The sequence below is a fragment of the Mesocricetus auratus genome, unplaced genomic scaffold (genome assembly GCF_017639785.1).
Source record: "Mesocricetus auratus isolate SY011 unplaced genomic scaffold, BCM_Maur_2.0 Super-Scaffold_100010, whole genome shotgun sequence".
Lineage (NCBI taxonomy): Eukaryota > Metazoa > Chordata > Mammalia > Rodentia > Cricetidae > Mesocricetus > Mesocricetus auratus.
The window spans coordinates 78,663,683-78,680,851 of NW_024429194.1; the positions used below are offsets into that span (position 1 = coordinate 78,663,683).

General features: G+C 48.6%; 1 long non-coding RNA gene across 1 annotated transcript in view; it reads right to left on the reverse strand.

The window, feature by feature from the left end:
- Nucleotides 1-11,515, reverse strand: part of LOC121142914 — a 43,339-nt gene extending 31,824 nt beyond the window's left edge. The window contains exons 1-2 of the long non-coding RNA XR_005880066.1: nt 11,380-11,515; nt 6,881-7,867 (exon numbers count right to left, since the gene is read on the reverse strand). This is a non-coding gene — a long non-coding RNA (uncharacterized LOC121142914). The remainder of the gene's footprint in view (nt 1-6,880; nt 7,868-11,379) is intronic.
- Between the last annotated feature and the right edge of the window lie 5,654 nt (nt 11,516-17,169).

A 17,169-nucleotide genomic window follows, 5' to 3' on the forward strand; every position in this document is an offset into this window, starting at 1 on the left:
GAAGCAAAGCTACATTTCCCCCTCAGATGTCAACCGCAGACTCGCAATTACAAAATCTGCATGGCGCAAATGTCCTCATTTCATCCTCCCACCAGATCCCCGGTATTCCCTGCCCCCTTCCAGACTCACACACCCATCGTGGCCAGATGCACACTGGTAATTATCTCCCCAAACCTCTGGTGGAGACAAGTCTTCTTTGATTCTTGTCAAATCCCTTTAATTATGAGTTTGCAATTGGCCCACTCACAGACTCACCTGGGAGTGGGCAGCCTGCTTTCCACTATGCCATGTTAGAAGAAAGTTGAGCAAGCTGAAATTTTCAGAAAGAAGTGGATTTTGTAAAACGCAAGTGTGCTCAGGGCTTGGCAAAGGCCCAGCAGCCCCCAACTACCAGGCTCTGCCTTGCTTTCTTCTCCTGGATGCTGGGAAGCTGTGGCCTGCGCCAGCTGCAAAGAGCAGAAGATTTGCTGAGGATTGTTGACAAGAATGGCCCAACAAGGACAGTCTGTGAAGTTTCCAAAGTCATTCAGGGGCATATACATGCATGCCTATTCTCTCTCTCTCTCTCTCTCTCTCTCTCTCTCTCTCTCTCTCTCTCTCTCTCTCTCTCTCTCTCTCTCTCTCTCTCTCTCACACACACACACACACACACACACACACACACACACACACCCTACCTGTAGCTCAGATATTCCTCCCTTGGTGCATGGGTAGCAAAAGTATTGTAAGACATTGTCTGGCCTTAGGGGACCTTGCGGAATCCCATCTTATAAAAACTCTGCCCAGAATATCTCCAGAAGGGCCTGTAACCAGGGCAGCAGATGCAAACTGGCCCACCTCTACCCATGAGGCCTGATGTCCCAGCGCAGGACCAACCACTCTTGCCCAGCTGAGCATGAAGAGATGACAGGTGCTCTGAGGTACTGTATCAGGGTGGTTAGTTATGCACCAACAACTGACTGATGCTGGCATCCACCTCAGCCTTCTCCAGAGCCTGTCCCAAGTGGTAGTGTTTGTGACAGAGCAGGCATCTCTACCCAGGCTGTTCACAGACACCTCAACTCTGAGGACACAGGAGAGAACTCCCAAAGCCCACACTGTCTTGGAACCTAACACTTGACAGGTGGCTGTAAGAGTACTTCAGGCTCAGGGTGGGGTCCTGCCCTGTAGATGTACAGGAGACCTGCCTCTGGCCTCACCGAAGCCATGTGTCCATGTAATCCCTCATACCTGGCCCTTAAACCTCCCCAGACAGACCACTGCTTTTCTTCCTCTGTTTGGAATAAATGTGCCCCTCCCCAACATCCAGCATCCAGTTTCTTATAAGAAACCCCTGCACTGTAAGTAACCAATCCCCCAAAGCCATTCTACATCCTTCTCAGAGACTTAACTGTCTTGCTGTTTGAAGCAGCCAGCATGCTGCCCAAGTTTAGGAGCCTGATGGACCCTTGCCTCTGCCAACGGCCAATTAGTGACCCAGCATCTCCTGTTTTGCACCTCTGACATGGACATGGGTTTAGGACCATCCCAGCCTGGTCACAGGGGTGAAGTCCTCATGGGAAGGGCAGAGCTGATACAGGAGAAGTTCGGCAATGTGCATACCAGGACATCCTTCCCCGTTCATTCCTGCAGGCCAGCTCCTGCACAAACCTGCTGATATCTAAACTTGGCTCCCAAAGGAAGAATGCCTAATGCTGGGCTTGCAGCTACACGACTGGGTGCAGGAGATCATGACCCAGACAGTCGCCTCCTCTGCCAAACCAATGTCCCCAGAGGGCACCTCTTCAGTTTCCCGCCTGGCCATGTGGAGCGGTAGACATAGACTCCTCCAGTTCGTCCTAGCCAGATAATTAGTCCACGGCCTTGCAATCTCTGCATTTTGAAATTCATCCTGAACCCTCGTAACCCGCTGGGCTTCATCTCAAATGCCCGCGTACTTTCATCTCGCCTTCATTAATTCTCACACCCGCACCCAGGCACGGCGCAGCCGCCTCTCCTCCCAGGGCCGTCTGCAGTCTCGGCTCTGCAAATTGATCGACGCTTCCTCCTCCCTGGCATTTGCACAACGGGAGATGGTCTATGTGTCTGCGACTGGCCGGTGTCTCCTTTCCCTTCAATTTGCAGACAGCTCAGCTCCCAGCAAAGAAGGTGAGGGGAGATTAATTGGCAGAGCAGAATGAGGACCATTCTGCCCCCAAAGTGGGCATGAGGCCACAGACAAGTCGCTGTTTAATTGGTTACATGTGACCCTGTCCTTTTTTTTAAACTTAATTCTAAGTTTTAACATTTGAAGCATCATCAATATTAATTATTGCCGCCTTTCTCTGAATCACCCCTCACCCGGGAAAGGGCACATTCATTTCTCACAAGGAGGAAGATAGACTTGAGAGTGACCTTGAGATTTCCGAAAGGGAAGGCCTGGCTCCCTGTGATGGGGAAACTGAGGCTCAGTCAGCAGCTGGCTCCCCTGCCTTCTGATGTCTGTCTTGCTTTGTGCCAGGAGGGAGAAGGGCAAAGAACAGTCCCGGTACTGAAGGACAAAGCAACTGCAGTTTTTATTCAAATCTTCTGGCACTTGTCAAGGGCTTGAAGGATCCTTTCTTGACATTTCCAAAGGATGGACTCGTGGCATTGCCATCTAGGGACTGGCTTGGCACATAAAGGCTCTGTAGAAACCTTCCAGGAGGCTCTATAGAAATGACCGGTGAAGTCCTGAGCTGGTTCTAGACTGAGCATGTGACCATGCAAGGAAGGTCATTGTTTTCTCTCCAGAGCAGGTATGCAAGACCAAATGGGACTCTTGGGTTCAAGTAGCATCCTGTGTATTTGCAAGTGGAGCTGAGGTGCCCTCCACCCACTATCTACAGGGATGGCGCTATCCTGCATCAGCCCTGGTAACCTGTGTGCACTTCCCAGAGCACATTAGATACAAAGGTCCATGAGGTGACCGACATACAAGTGGGTAGCCCTGGGTTCTTTCTGGGTTAGAGTAAAGCACATACAGAGCCTGGTTGATCTTCAAGGAGACACTCACATCCTAGGGTCCTCAATGCAGAGCCACTGAATGTCTAAGATTAGAATGTGTCTGTCTATATACCAAAGGACATTAAAGATAGCCAGCCCACTATGCCAAAACCTTCAGAAAAACAGACTTGAATCAGACCCTCCCAAGAGCCCCAGAGAGCATCACCTGACAGTACTGTGACTTCTCATCTCAGGCGCCAGAAATGGAAAGTGACAAATTTCTACTGTGAAAAACATGGAGTTGGGGGTGGGGGGTTGACAACATCCTGGGGAATTAAGATAAAACCCACTGTAGAATTCTACCTGGCTAGGGGTGTGACTCAGTGACAGAGCACTAGCTTACCCTGACTAAGGTCCTGGATTCCCTCCCCAATGCCAAGACGAAAGCAAATGAAAGATAGGATAGCACACTGACCACAGGTTGGAGCCCATAATTTTCCCATTTTGTAGGGAAATTCAACTAGGGCACAGAGGTGAGAACCTAGCCAAGGTGACCAGTCAGCCATCAGTGGCACCTGTGCTCATGTGCCGTGCTCTGTTCTATGCCCCGCTAAAGGGAAGGTCACTTGCAGTCCCTCAGGGACTGAATGCATGGGTTCAACTCTCACTGCCCACACTCAGGTGTGACACCTCAGAGATTCTCCTGTTCTAGGAGACAAGCTAGGCAGCTGCATTGTCTGATTTTTTGTGAAGGTTGAGCAACAGAGAGTCCTGGGTGAGAATCGTGTCATCGGCCATCGACACCAGGAGGATGGTGAGAGAAAAGAGATTCAATGATAACCATACCGAGGCACTAGAATGCCGTACGTGACTGGACACGGGGACCTAGTCACCAGACACTGGAACCTGCACTCACAGCTTGACATGTGGGTTTTCCTTCCCAGCAGATTCTGGGATACTTTCTTCAAGCTTCAGGCCCCAAGTTCCAGAGGCTTCCATCACTGATTACAAAATATGGTTCTTTGAGCCGCCTGCTCTAATTGCAGGGAGCGATTACTCCCACAGTTTCAGGGCCAGCAGCTAGGCTAAGTGGCCGTCCCCAAAAGCCATTTCCTGCCTGGCTGGGTACAGAATGTTCTTTCCCTCTAAGTAAAATAAACAGGTCTGAACTCATTGGAGTTTCTATCTGCTGTCCACTAAAGCCTTCTAGCTCCTGAGTTTCCACACAACTAAGATTTATAGTGTCTATTCTCCCCAGAGCAGAGTCCCCAGATAATGTTAATAGATGGCTAGTTTTGTCAATAAATCCCCCTGGCAATGGAAATATCTATTTCAGATGAGTTCTCTCGAGCCATGCTCCAAGTGGAGAGAGCACTTAGGCAGCTGCCATTCACTCCACCTGCAAGCGCACTTCTACAGAGCTGGGCTGTGCCACTCTCTGGACCCAGAGAGGGCTTAGAGCTTAGGTGGAAAGCATTTCTGAAAGTGTCCCTGAGAAAACAGAACAACAGCCATCCCTGGGCTTAAGGAAAGGGGAAGTTGTACTTAGTACCTACCGCACCTATTATTTGAGTGACGGATCAGCCCAGGTGTCACACCCTCTGCTAAGGCAGCATCCCAACCCCGCCAGCTTGGGGGAGGTATCAATCTCTCTCTCTGCTTCTACCTGCATCTCCTGCCTCCTGGAGCTGCTATGGGGCTCACATTTCCTGACCTTCAACTGTCTGGTCATCCCTCTTCACCCTGTGGCCGTATCTATTGTCCTAAAAGTTAACCTTCCTGAACAGAACCCTCCTGAGCTCTGGGGTTTTCATTCATATTAAGATCGAGGCTGCCAAAGGCACATGAGGAGAATCCCATGGTACCTGAGCCCCTGCACAGCTGGGTCCCCAGCTTCCCTTCACACGGGCCACATCTAACCGTGAGCAGTGTGAGGACCATACCTCTGTCCCCTGACAGTAGGGCCTTCTCCATAGCAGCCTGAACCCCTGCTGAAGGCACCTGATCCTGAGACCCAGCAGGAGCCACATGGTCAAGGTATTTTCCTGGGGTTGGAAGAGTGTAACTGCAGCCTGGGCCACATAACGAGACTATGTCAAGGAGAAGGAAGCAAGTAAAGGAAGGGTGATGGAAAGAAGGGGGAGAGGGAGAAAGGGGAGAATGTAGGGAGAGAGGGAGGGAGGGACACAGCTCTGGTAAATTCTAGAGCAGAAGATGGAGACAGAGTCACTGGTATCAATAATAAGAATTAATGGGGAAGGCAGCACTCACATTTACCTCTGTGTTCTGTATTAAAATTGCTCTCATGTGTCACTGCCAGCACACAAGTGACACATTTACTTAAGTCAGTCACTGCTATTGTCAGAGCACTCGCCTGCAGGAGGCACAGAGAGACTTGCTTGATGATTTTCGTCCGTGGCCAGGCTCTCCCCCATAAGGACAGCAAGGTATGGCTACATAGCCATAGGGACCTACTGGGCAGCTTCTTTTCTAAGTAGAAACTCAGCAGCCTGGGGAGCCAGGCCATGCTTTCACACATCTTACTGTGTATCACCAGGGACAAGGGACATCAGAACAAATCGTTCTACTCCTCCACAGCTGGTGTCTCCCAGACCTAAACCTACTTAGACCCATGCATGCTGGAGGGGTGTCTGGCCTCTGCTCAACCAGGCTTCCAGGGTCAGCGTCATGTTCCTGGTCACTGTCTTTTGTTTGCTTGGTATAAGATGGGACCACCTGGGCCAGTGAGCACAGAACACTAAGCCCCTCAAAAGCCTGTTGGGTGTGTAGGCTGAATGGTAGGGTCACCCCTGGAATATTAGGTTAGCTTCAGGAATCAACTCCTATGGTCAGCTAACATTCCCAGATAGTTCTTGCCCATTTCCCTGTAAATCCCTGAATTGAAACAACTTCTCCCAGTATCCTCTCTGCTCCCAGTCTCCCCTCCCCTCCTAATCAGGGGGATTCCCACCACCTCTGCCTTCCCAGGGCCCTTCTCATTGTGTCCTCACAATCACTGAGTCCCCTGGGGCATCCCTATGTGCTTGCTTCCTCTCCTGGGTACCACCATTTTCCTCCGTTTGTCATAAGTTGCAAGCTGCTCAACACCAGTGCAGAGGTTCCTAGGATGTGCAGCTCAACACAACAGGGAACAACAGAGTCTGGGTTAAGCTCCACAAAGAAGGGGATTTGTGAAAGGTCATCAGGGGCCATAAGGGCAAAGACTCTGGAGTCTCCAGAGAGCAATGCTGCAGCCCAACCAGGGTATTATCCAGCTTCACAATCAGCATTGCTATAATAAAGCCAGCACCCCCAGTCTCCCTCACTGGGCTTATAGACTCTGGCTGTGCAGATTTGTGGTCCAAGACCTCCTTGACATCAGGAAAATGCAGCCTTACCAAGCAAGGACTCTGCCAAGAAGATGATCTGCTAGGCAAACAATTAAGAACTTGGTCAGTGGTGGGTGCAGCTATTCTGTCCTGAGACCCAGGTTGTTTCCAGTGGTGGAAGAAGAGATGAATGTGGGGGACAAATGGACAGTAGGCAGGATGGGTGAATAGATAAATGGGTGGAAGGGTAGATAGACAGATGAGGCAACAGATGAGAGAATGGATGAGTGAGAAGAGGAAAGGATGGATGGATGGCTGGATGGATCATGGGTGGATAGATGGATGGATAAATGGTGGAGGATGGATGGATGGATGGATGGATGGATGGATGGATGGATGGATGGATGGATGGAGAAAGAATGAATGGTTCATGGGTGGATGGATAGATGGGTGGATGGATGGATATATGGACGGATGGATGGATGGATGGACGGACAGAAAAATGGGAAATGGGTCTATAGGAAATGTTTGGGGTACCAGGCAGGGTGCTTTCCTTCCCCTGTAATCCTGATGGCCCTGCTACTCACCAGGTCCAGCAGTTCCTGGTTCTCTCCACAGTCAGCAGACCAGGTTGGTCATACCGTGTTACTTCCCAGCTTCAGTATTGGCCCTCTAGCTGTCCTACATGGGGCTTCTTAGAAGAAACACAAACCTGTGTGTTGAAGTTCTTGGTCATCACTGAGTACCTTTGCATTCAGCCACCCTTTGCCTCCATGGCGATTGCCTAGGGAGTCAGTGATAAATCCTCCAGAATGGATTACAGGAACTAAAAACCAGTTGCCTATGCCTCTGGGTTCAGGAGGCCACTGATGTCTCAAGGAAGCCCTGTGAAAGCAGTGGAGTCCCAACTTCATCCATGATGCTCAGATAATGAGAAAAGGTCATTGCTTGGCTTCAGGACCAAGTACCACACCCTTAAATCCATGGTAACCTCAGGGACCATCAATCACCTTGACACACAATGCATATGGCAGTGTGAGGATGGGAGCATCCAACAGAGCTGAATGTCAATCATACTAATCTGCCTCCTCCTGGCAGACATGTTGTCTTTCCCCCCTGTCCTACATGCTGCAAAGCACATCTATTCCAGGCAAACACATGATGATCTCTCTGCACATTGGAGAGACATCACACTGTGTCCCTAGAGGACACTCCATGTGCTCTTAGTCTCTCTCTCAGCTAAGTCCCATGCTCTAGAGTCTACATGCACATGGTGTGAGACAAGTTACCCAGCCCAGGTGTGTCCAGACTTAGAAGTGACCTTCTGGGCTTCAGGTTCTGGTTCTGAGTTTCTCCATACCCGGTGCTCTACCTCAGTCAGCTCCTAGAAATGCATCTTCATTTGAGGGTCTCCATGTCTCCCACAAAGCCGGGCATTACTTGCTAACATGAGATTCTTGAAGCCACTGTCAAGGAAATGCCTGAAATCTGCTGGAAGGATGAGTCGTCCAAGGTGACAGCAATAGCTGTTTGTTCGCATCAAGGCCTTTGGTGCAGGCAAGGCTATTAAGGACCTAGATGAGAAAGGAGAAGGTTCACAAAGTGCTGTGAAGTGTCATTTCCTGGAGAAAGAGGCAGATGTCCTCAGAGAACCCAGCACAACAGGCCCCAGGAACAGAAAGAGCCTCACTTTTTAGCCACATGGAAAACAAGCAGCTTCCCCAGTACGTCACCATGTCCCAGGGCTAAGGAGACATTTTTCTCCACGTACGTCTCTGCTGGGAACAGGATGGAACAAGTCAGACCCAGTAAGCACAGGAACTGGTGTGCTGGGGTTCAGGAACCTGCAGGAAACTGGCCACAGTGTCCAGATTCCATGTCATGTGGCAGCATGGCCACCACACTAAGGAAATACAGAGGCATTTCTTCGAGAAATATGCTCAGTGGGACTGCCCATCCTTCAGTGGAAAGTGAGAGGGACCCTGTGAAGTTGGTTGTCTGGGCTACTGAGGGGGCTTCTCTCTACTCTGCCACTGATTCACAAGTACCTGTTGTTCCCCTGCCCCCAACACAAGCAAGTTGGCTTGCAAGGACTCTGCAGCCCTTGGATTAGTAACCACCATTTCTATCCACTGGTAGCCAACATGACTTCCTTCTAGAGAAGACTAGTAGGATCAGGAGTGGGTGTGGCCTGAGCTGTGCCCCTCTCCTGAGAACTTGGAATTGACAAGCAGCAACAGAGTCCACCTGGACTATGGGATATGGTACTGTGTAGTTGAGGACAAAAAAAAAAAGCCAGAGAAAGCACCAGGATAGACCTTACACAGTTGTACCCTAGAGACTCCTCGGCAAAGCAGAGGAAGCCATCTGGAGAGAGATGAGGGCCAGGTTTCCTGGAGAGTGAGCTTAGGACCAACAAGCTTCCTCATGAACCCAGGGCACTTGTGTCTCAATCCTATCTGAGGTTCCTCATGAAGATTCCATAAGACCATGTGACATGAGGTGGGAGACAGCCAGACCCAAGAGCCAGGGGTCTGGTCTCCACTCTTAGTTCATTGATAAGGGACTCAGTTTCCCCCCCCCCCCACTGGGCAGAAGATTGGCCAGTGAATTCCAAGGTCAGGGTCTTGCAGATTCTTGAAGTTTTGATATCCCATTAAGGGGCAGGGGATGTCTAGGAAAGCCCCACCCAACCACAAAGTCCCCCTTCTTGCTGAGACTTAAGACATCATCACTTTGCCCAGGAGATGGCATAGTAGAAAGTTTTCTGGACCCACCATGGGGCAGAAACATCGCTGCCCCTGCCATGCTCCCCACTTACAGCCTCACCAAGCACAGCACTCACTCATGTCTTCCTCCCACCTCTGCCTTTCCCTCCTTTGCCTAGCTTGGGATCCCAGGGACCCTTGGCTCCCACCCACAGAGAGACCCAAAGCTGAGTAGGACTCTTTAAGCTGAAATGGAGGGCATCACTGACAGGGTTGTACTCTTTCTGAGGTTCCAAGAAACACACTCCTCTTCCTGCTTCTAGAGGTGCCTGCATTCCTGGGCTCATCATCCCCTCCCCCCCCCACTTCAGAGCCAGCCTCAACCGCTGGCATCTTACATACCTGCATGGCTCTGATTCTCAGTCCTGAACTCCCTCTTTCATCTTGAGAACTCTGAAGATTAGGGCAACTCATTCAATACCTCCAAAATGGTCTCTGCCCCAATACTCTTAGTTAGCCACATCCCCAGAGACCTTTTCTCCATGTGTGTCAACTTTCCTATTGCTATAACGAACACTGTGACCAACAGTTACTCAGTCAAGAAAAGACTTTATTTGATTTATATTTCCAAGTCATGATTCGTGATTGAAGGAAGTCAGGGCAGGAACTCAAGGTGGGAACCATGGAGAACACGTCTTGCTGGCCAGCTTTCTCTGTTTCACTCACTGGCTCATGCTCAGATGGCTTGAGGTTATGACAAGATGACAATTAAGGCAATAAGAACCCTCATCCCTTGGTTTAGCGGATTAGAATGGAAACATCTTCAAGGGTTCTGATTGTGCCAACCACATAAGTCCTAGGCAGGTCAACCTGCAATCAGCCTTGGAGGGGGGGCTGTTCCCAGTGATAAGATCTCTCCAGGACCCTGAAGATAGAGATAGGGACAGCAAGTGTAATCTAGCTCACACTGATAAGCAGCCAGAGGACATTGAAGGTTGAATTAGCTCCCCAGTGTGCAGGAGTTAGGTCAGGGAGATGAGTAGGTGCCCAGGACCCCCCTGCACTGGCAGAGGTCACAGGCAATACTCACTACACAGTCATGGTAAGCAGGAAAAGGTCAAGCTCACGGGTCAGAGATGTGGCCAAGGCCAGGCCCTGCTCTGCGCGTGTAGTTTCATCCTCCTGAGCTCTGCTCACTGCAGAGAACATCCTCATCCTCCCAACAGTCTCCTGGGACTCACCGTCTCTCCTTTGTCCATTTTCCCAACATAACAATGGTTCAATAGTGCCCCAATTACTCAGGAATCGCCCATCCATGAAATAGCCAAGCCTGCGTGCCTTCCAGATAAACTGACCATTTCTTAGAACTGGCTTGGACTCTCGGGCTCCAGTCATGGAGTCCAGGCAGTGGGGGCCCTCTTCTCAGGCTACGGTGAGGGAGGGGCTGTGGCAACACCATCCCCAAACCCTCTCCTCACTGAGGCAAAGTCCCAGCCCTTCCCCAGTCAGGATGGAATAGCATCGAATGCTGTTTTTTCAACTTTGCTCTGAAGGGATTTCCTTGATCTGAAGCTAATTGTATTGGCATTAACCTGTTTTAACAGGACTAAAGTATCAATAAATCATTTTTTAGTAGCTCTTCTTATTACAGCCCTCTGTTAATGCATTGCACTCACGGTGACAAACAGCCATGAAACCACGGCTTTCCTGTAATACACTTTGTCTTCTTAAGCCTTTTCTCTCTTCCTGCTACTTCAGAGACCTCTAAAGTTGATTTAGAGGTGGGTAAAGATGAGCGCAAGGCCACCGCAGTGCCTTGGCCACGCCTGTCTCCTCTCCACCACAGCTCCACCTCTCAATGGCCACACGCCTATTCGGTCATCACTGCATGCTATCAGGACTAAGTAACAGGAAACAGGAAACAGGGACTTAGGGAAAGGGGTTCAGAGCAGAGCATTACACAGAACGAGTCTTTGTGGAAATTTTCTGAAGCTCCAAAACCCAAATGCCACAATAGCATCGCCAAGATTGCCAAAATCTAGTGCTGAGCTTATTGGCAGCCAGGGCAAAAGAGGAAAAACTTTCTATATTTTAGTTGTCTCCAATCAAAAAGAAACTGACTGACGGATGATTTTACAGTTCTGGGTTCTAGGAGGACTCAGCCACTTCGTTTAGGAACACCATAAATGAATAGGGCGTCACAGTAGCTCTCCCTTACTGAGCTCTCAGGAGGCCCAGGCATGGACCCAGAGATTACCTCAGGTGATGCAAGGGTCATGACACCCTACAAGACAGGATCTGTACTGCTCCCAAATGCACTCGAGAAACTATGACACAGGAAGGACAGAGAACCGACAACTTTGCAGCCCCCATCTTACCTGTTGGCATCTACAGAGAATGTTCCAGAATGTTCCTGGGTGGTGTTGAGAAAATAAATGGCAGCAGGGCTTTACTTTTAGGGTGTGCTTGCTCCCAAGATGCCTCCTTCAGCATCACTTCCAGGGAGAGGCTGTTCATGGTCTGGAACATGAAATGCAGAAGACATGGGTCCAAAGTATCCTGGCACTTATCACCTTGTGCCCTGGACAAGCCCCTCTGAGTTCCCAAGGCTATGGCCATAAAATATACTTGGCCATTTTGCACAATTAAATGAGAAAATCAAGGCAGAGCTCTGGGGCATCATGGTAGATGGCGAGCTCTTGGTGCCCGGTGGCCAGAGTCAGAGGGTAGAGGGAGTGCCCTCCTTGCCTAACTCCAGGGGCATCAGCTAAAGGCAGCTCTGAGGTACCCCGATTCATTTCAATCATACAGGTCTAGGGCTGTTCACAGAATGAGTATCTTTTTTAACAGCTCCAGTGGGGGGTGTCTGTTCCCATTCTCACTCAGACTTTCCATTAGAGATGCAAGGGGTTCGGAGGAACAGTCCTTGCCACCCAGAGTCCTGCAGCTTTACATTTTTCTGAGTATGCATCAAATGAGCTGCCCCTTTAGAAACCTCCCCACTCAATGGATCACAAGAACAAAGGTCTCCAAGCTGTCTTAGAAAGGCCTGATGCTGGAGCATGCCCTCAGAAATAGTCCTTACCATAGACCTCAGCACTTGGGGGCATTCACCCACAACAAGCCCGGCTCTGAAAGCCTGGCAGCCATGGCGAGAGGGCCATGCCTGAGCTGGGACACATGGTTTTGTAGGAGAGTACATTTCTGTCTGGGACCTATACCTAGAACCTAGGTATGCAAGTGGGCACTGCCAGCAGACATCTGTCCTAGAAAAGTCTAACACCAGAGGGAGATGGCTCACACCACACCTGGAGATGACTGGGACCCAAACACAAAGCAGAAGGAGCATGATGAAGGCAGCTGCTGGCCAACCCTATTCTGGCCAAGCATCTACCATCAGTCTGTGGTCAGCCATTAGAGACCTGCATGGGGTAGGTGTGCCCTGGGAGCTTAGATCATCAGAAACTGTACCCCTGCTGCCTGATAGACAATAGCATAGCACAGTCTGTTTGTATTTGAACTTAGATATTTAGTTCATCATGGACTTGGGTATTCATTTTGATATTTAAAATTATTGCATTGAAAAGTATTTATTCTGGAGTTGAAGAGATGGCTGAGTTAGTCAAACACTTGACCCTTAAGCATGAGGACCTGAGTTTAGACTCCAATATCCACACATAAAAGCTGGGGTTTGCGGCTGTAATTCCAGCCCTGGAAAGGTGGAAACAGGATGGTGTCTGGGGTTCACTGGCCAGCCAGTCTCATCAAATTTATTGTCACTGGAGCAGTGAGAGGCTGTCTCAAAAAATATAGTGACAGGGAATTAAGGAAGACACCCAAAATCAGCTTCTGACTTACACACACACACACACACACACACACACACACACCTTATTGTGATGGTAGAGTTTTGAGAGTCCTTTGCAGATTAGTTGGAGATCTCCCTAGGCCACTTAGCACTGAGCTGGTACCACACTGCTCCTGGATCTGGGCCACCTATGCCTGTCAAAGCCCTGTCTCTCCCCGCTGAGGGTTAAGGATACCCAATTCTCTAGGTCCCCATTTTCTGTTTACAGCCAAGGAGGATAATTAATCCTGTTGATCCCTAATTGACTGGAGGTGGCTCAAATACCAAACATGATAGCATTCCCTTCGTGAGGAATTTCTTCACTGAAACTGACTTTCAGTCTTCTTTGGAAGAAAAGAATAAGAAAATTAAAGCCACAGGAAGATGGGAGAGCAGAAAATAACCACAGCATATTTACATATGCAATCAGGAGCTGTGAAAGGCTGGAACAAGGAAGAACAAAGCGCGCGCGCGCGCGCACACACACACACACACACACACACACACACAGTAGGGAGCCAATAGCTGTGAGTCTGGAGGCTGTGGCCGCTGGTCAGCATCCCACGGAGACAGTGTCTGGCATCTTAGAAAGTTCTCAGAATCCTCTGTCTAGATGTTTGCTCTGTTGGTCACTCCAGATAGACTCTGCCCCCTTGGGAGACTCCCCCCACTCCCAGACACCTGCTATTCTAGAAAAGTCTATTTCACAGTGTACAGCCCACAGGGACAGTCCTCACGGTGGGAAAGAGAACTCTCAGTGCTGGTTATTCTAGGAAGTGAGGAGAGAGGCTGTAGTGGAGGGAGGACTGGGCTCCCAGACACAGTTCTTCACTATCCTTGGGTCCCTGGGACACCATTCTGAGTGGGGGGGGGTGCCATTCGCGCTGCTACGGGCAGGAAACTAGCTGCAATGCCCCACTGAGGTCTCTCACACTGATGTGAACAACCCACCCCAGGCTGGCCACCACAGGGTCTCTTGGGTTCTGGAGTGTGAAAAGGTAGAAAGTGTTGAACCAGGCTTGTGAGGCAGCAAACAAATCCCTTCACGTCCCCACTGGGACTCAGAGAGGCTGAGTCTGTGACCCTGTCACACAGCAAGGACGCAACTGTACACAGATAGGAAGCTATACCCATTTCACATAGGTCCCATAGTCTCTACCATACTACACAACTTTGTCATTGTAAGGTGAGTATGGTGTCCATGAATCATAAATGCATTAACATGGAAATATTCCAATAAAGCTCTATTGACAAAAACAGTCTGTGGGCCACATCCAACCCCTGCCGTTCTCTACATGTCATTGAATGAGTGTGGCCAGAATGTCCTGTCTCTTAACCCTTAAGTCATCTTTTCAGCCCCAAGGTGAACTTTTGAAACTGTCTCAGAACCACAGTGACTCGGGGAGAGAGTGTGTGATGTGTCCCTATAGTCAATGAAAGGCAATTATGTAAAAACTTAATTATAATAGTTTAATTAGTGATATCATTAGAATTTGGGGAAGAAAAATAAACTGTAATACACATACAATAATTTGTAAATTAGGCATTTTTTGTTTTATCATTCATCTTGGTCTGTCAACAGCGCACACAGGCAAATGCAATAATAATTAAATTGCATTTGCTTAGATATTTTGCCAGCTTTCAGTTATCAAAAGGATAACCTGTACATTTTTCCACACTGTTCTTACAAAGGTATATTTGTCAAGACAGGAAGAATGGAAACAGTTTTTTACCTTGAATTGTAATTCATAAATATCTGAAAGTATAGTAGGCGGGTCTGTGTTTATACTTTTGATACTTTTGCCCAAAGCCTCACAAATGTGAGAGCTGGGGCAGAGTAGAGACAGGGAAGGAGGGAAATGGAATCAGGAAAGGAGATTTAGAGGATTCTACACTTCTAGAGCATTCTATTTCCCACAGGGATGGTGGCTGTGTGGGAAGTCGTTGCTACTTTTCTCTGTGGAATAGTCACAGGTGTTTTTTGTTTTTTTTTCTCATTCTTTTGAATGCATGACACCAAAAATAGTGCAAATCAAATGGAAGAAAAAGTAAAGGTACAAGAAGAGTTTGCTTCATACCGGGGTCAGAAGGGTCGCACACACAGGATAAGGTGGCAAGGGGGAAGAGACACGCAGGAGCCTGCTCTGTGGGCTGGAGTGCCTGTCTCAGAGCCGAGGCTTGACTGCACAGCTCTGCTGGGAGACAAGAGCCTGTTGACATTTCCCCTACCAGAATTGTTAATAACAGGTTTTCTTTTCTATCGATTCTAAACACAGTGCTTTCCCATTTTGGAAAATTCAGAGATGAAGACTAAAAAGCAAGGATCTAGCTCACGACCCGGGGGGAAGCATTGAAGACTGCGTATTACAGCCTTTCAGAGTATGTCTGTCTTTCCATCTGTAATTTTCCATGATTGAGATCAGCCTCCCAAGATAATTTCTACCTTGTTTTTCCCACTTAATATGCTAGACGCTCCCTCTGTGTTATTACAAACTCATTGTAAGCATCTTTGGCTGCATAATTTACTTAATCATCTTCTCATTAGAGGACATTTAGACAGGCTCTAGTTTCTCACTCTCGCAAATTACCATGATATGAACAGCATGGAGGAGCCCCACTTACATCTCAGAACCTATGTCTAGAGATGCCCTGAGCCAGTCTGGGAGGGTCCTTAAGATTTCAGAAGCAGCTACTGAGGACTCTATGTGTGCATGGCCCCTACCTTTCCCATTTGTACAATGATGTGTGGTCACCCTGGGACATAGTGTCCCTTACTAAATATATATGAATGCCACAGAAAGGCAGACAGATTTAAAATCATATCCCAGCTTTGCAAAACAGTATCTGGGCCATCTCTAGAGCCACCACCTCTCTGAGCCTTGAGTTTCTTTTCTTTCATCAACATAGACAGACTTATGACCAGGTACAGCACTCAGAAGGACTAAAGTCAATGGGGTATGCACCTCACCCAATGCCAACAACCAAAAAACGATGGCCAACACTAACATCTTTAACCCTGTCTCCTTAATTATTTCATCAAAATGTTTCAGGGCAAGCTCTGATTGGCCTGCCTAGAATCGTGTGTCTTTTCCCAAGCACTGGAAAATTACTGCAAACTCCAATTGGCTTCCCAGTATTGTGCTGTCCTCTGAGCCAATGACCATTGACTCTAATGGAAAGTGTGGGATGCTGTGCCCACCCTGAAGCTGTAGTAAGGTATGGGGACAGCTCTACCAAAACTGTGAGAGCTAAGAATTCTAAGTCCCTATGAAATGAATAATATTCTGGAAGGAAATGAGAAACATAGAGTAACTATGACAATGCCCAAGGCTACTTTGGGATCGGCTGGGGTCCCTGGTAAGCCCCAGAGACCACAGGGACATGGGAACACAACTGATACAGCATGTGTTTCCATGGGAGGAAACCTACAATAAAGCAAGGGTGGAGGAGGCTGAAGGCTGCTGCCATGACTTCTCAAGACAAAGAGAGTAGAGGCTGGACAATGGTTCCATGGATAAAACACTCGCTACACAATACAAAGACTAAAGTTCAGATCCCCAGCACCAACATAAGTATCGGGCACACAGGTCAGCTACCTATAATCACAGCACTCATGAAGTAAGGGACAGAGGGCCCCCAGAGCAAGCTGACTGGCCAGGCCAATCACATTGGTTGGTTCCAGTAACAGGTTTTGTCTCATGAATAATGGGAAGAGCAAAGTCTATCAACTGTATCCAAACTTTTGACAGCATGACATGATATTGTTGTCTACAAAATCCATACTCCAAAACTGCACAGTCAGATGACAAAAAGCCACATACACACCCAAATATCTCGTAGCGTTTCAAGTAGGTTTATAATTTTATGTTGGGCTTATTCGTAGCCATCCTCAGTAGATGGTCACAGCCTGGAGACATTTGAAACCAAAACAGTGGTAACTTTAAGGACATACACAGCAAACATACAGAGTGGCGGGAAGAGTCAACATGCCTAGCAGACACAGAGACTTCCACCTGGCATCACTGATTAAGTAGCTTCATCTCCACCTTGAGTCACTTGGATTCTGACCTGGCAGATTAATTTTATCTTAAATCTTCAGTTAGTGGAAACATCAGAATGTAGGTTACTTTTACAAGCAGATATGGTAACAAAACAGAAATTATATCTGTATTTGGGCAACATCTGCCAACACCACTTAGCACACTGGGAGAAGCCCAGTGGCTGCACGGGCCAGCAGCTAGCAGTCCCTTCTCTGCTGGAAAGGAGGCACTGAAGGCTGCCTCTCTGCTCAGATCTGCTGAGTCCCAAGAAGAAATAAGTC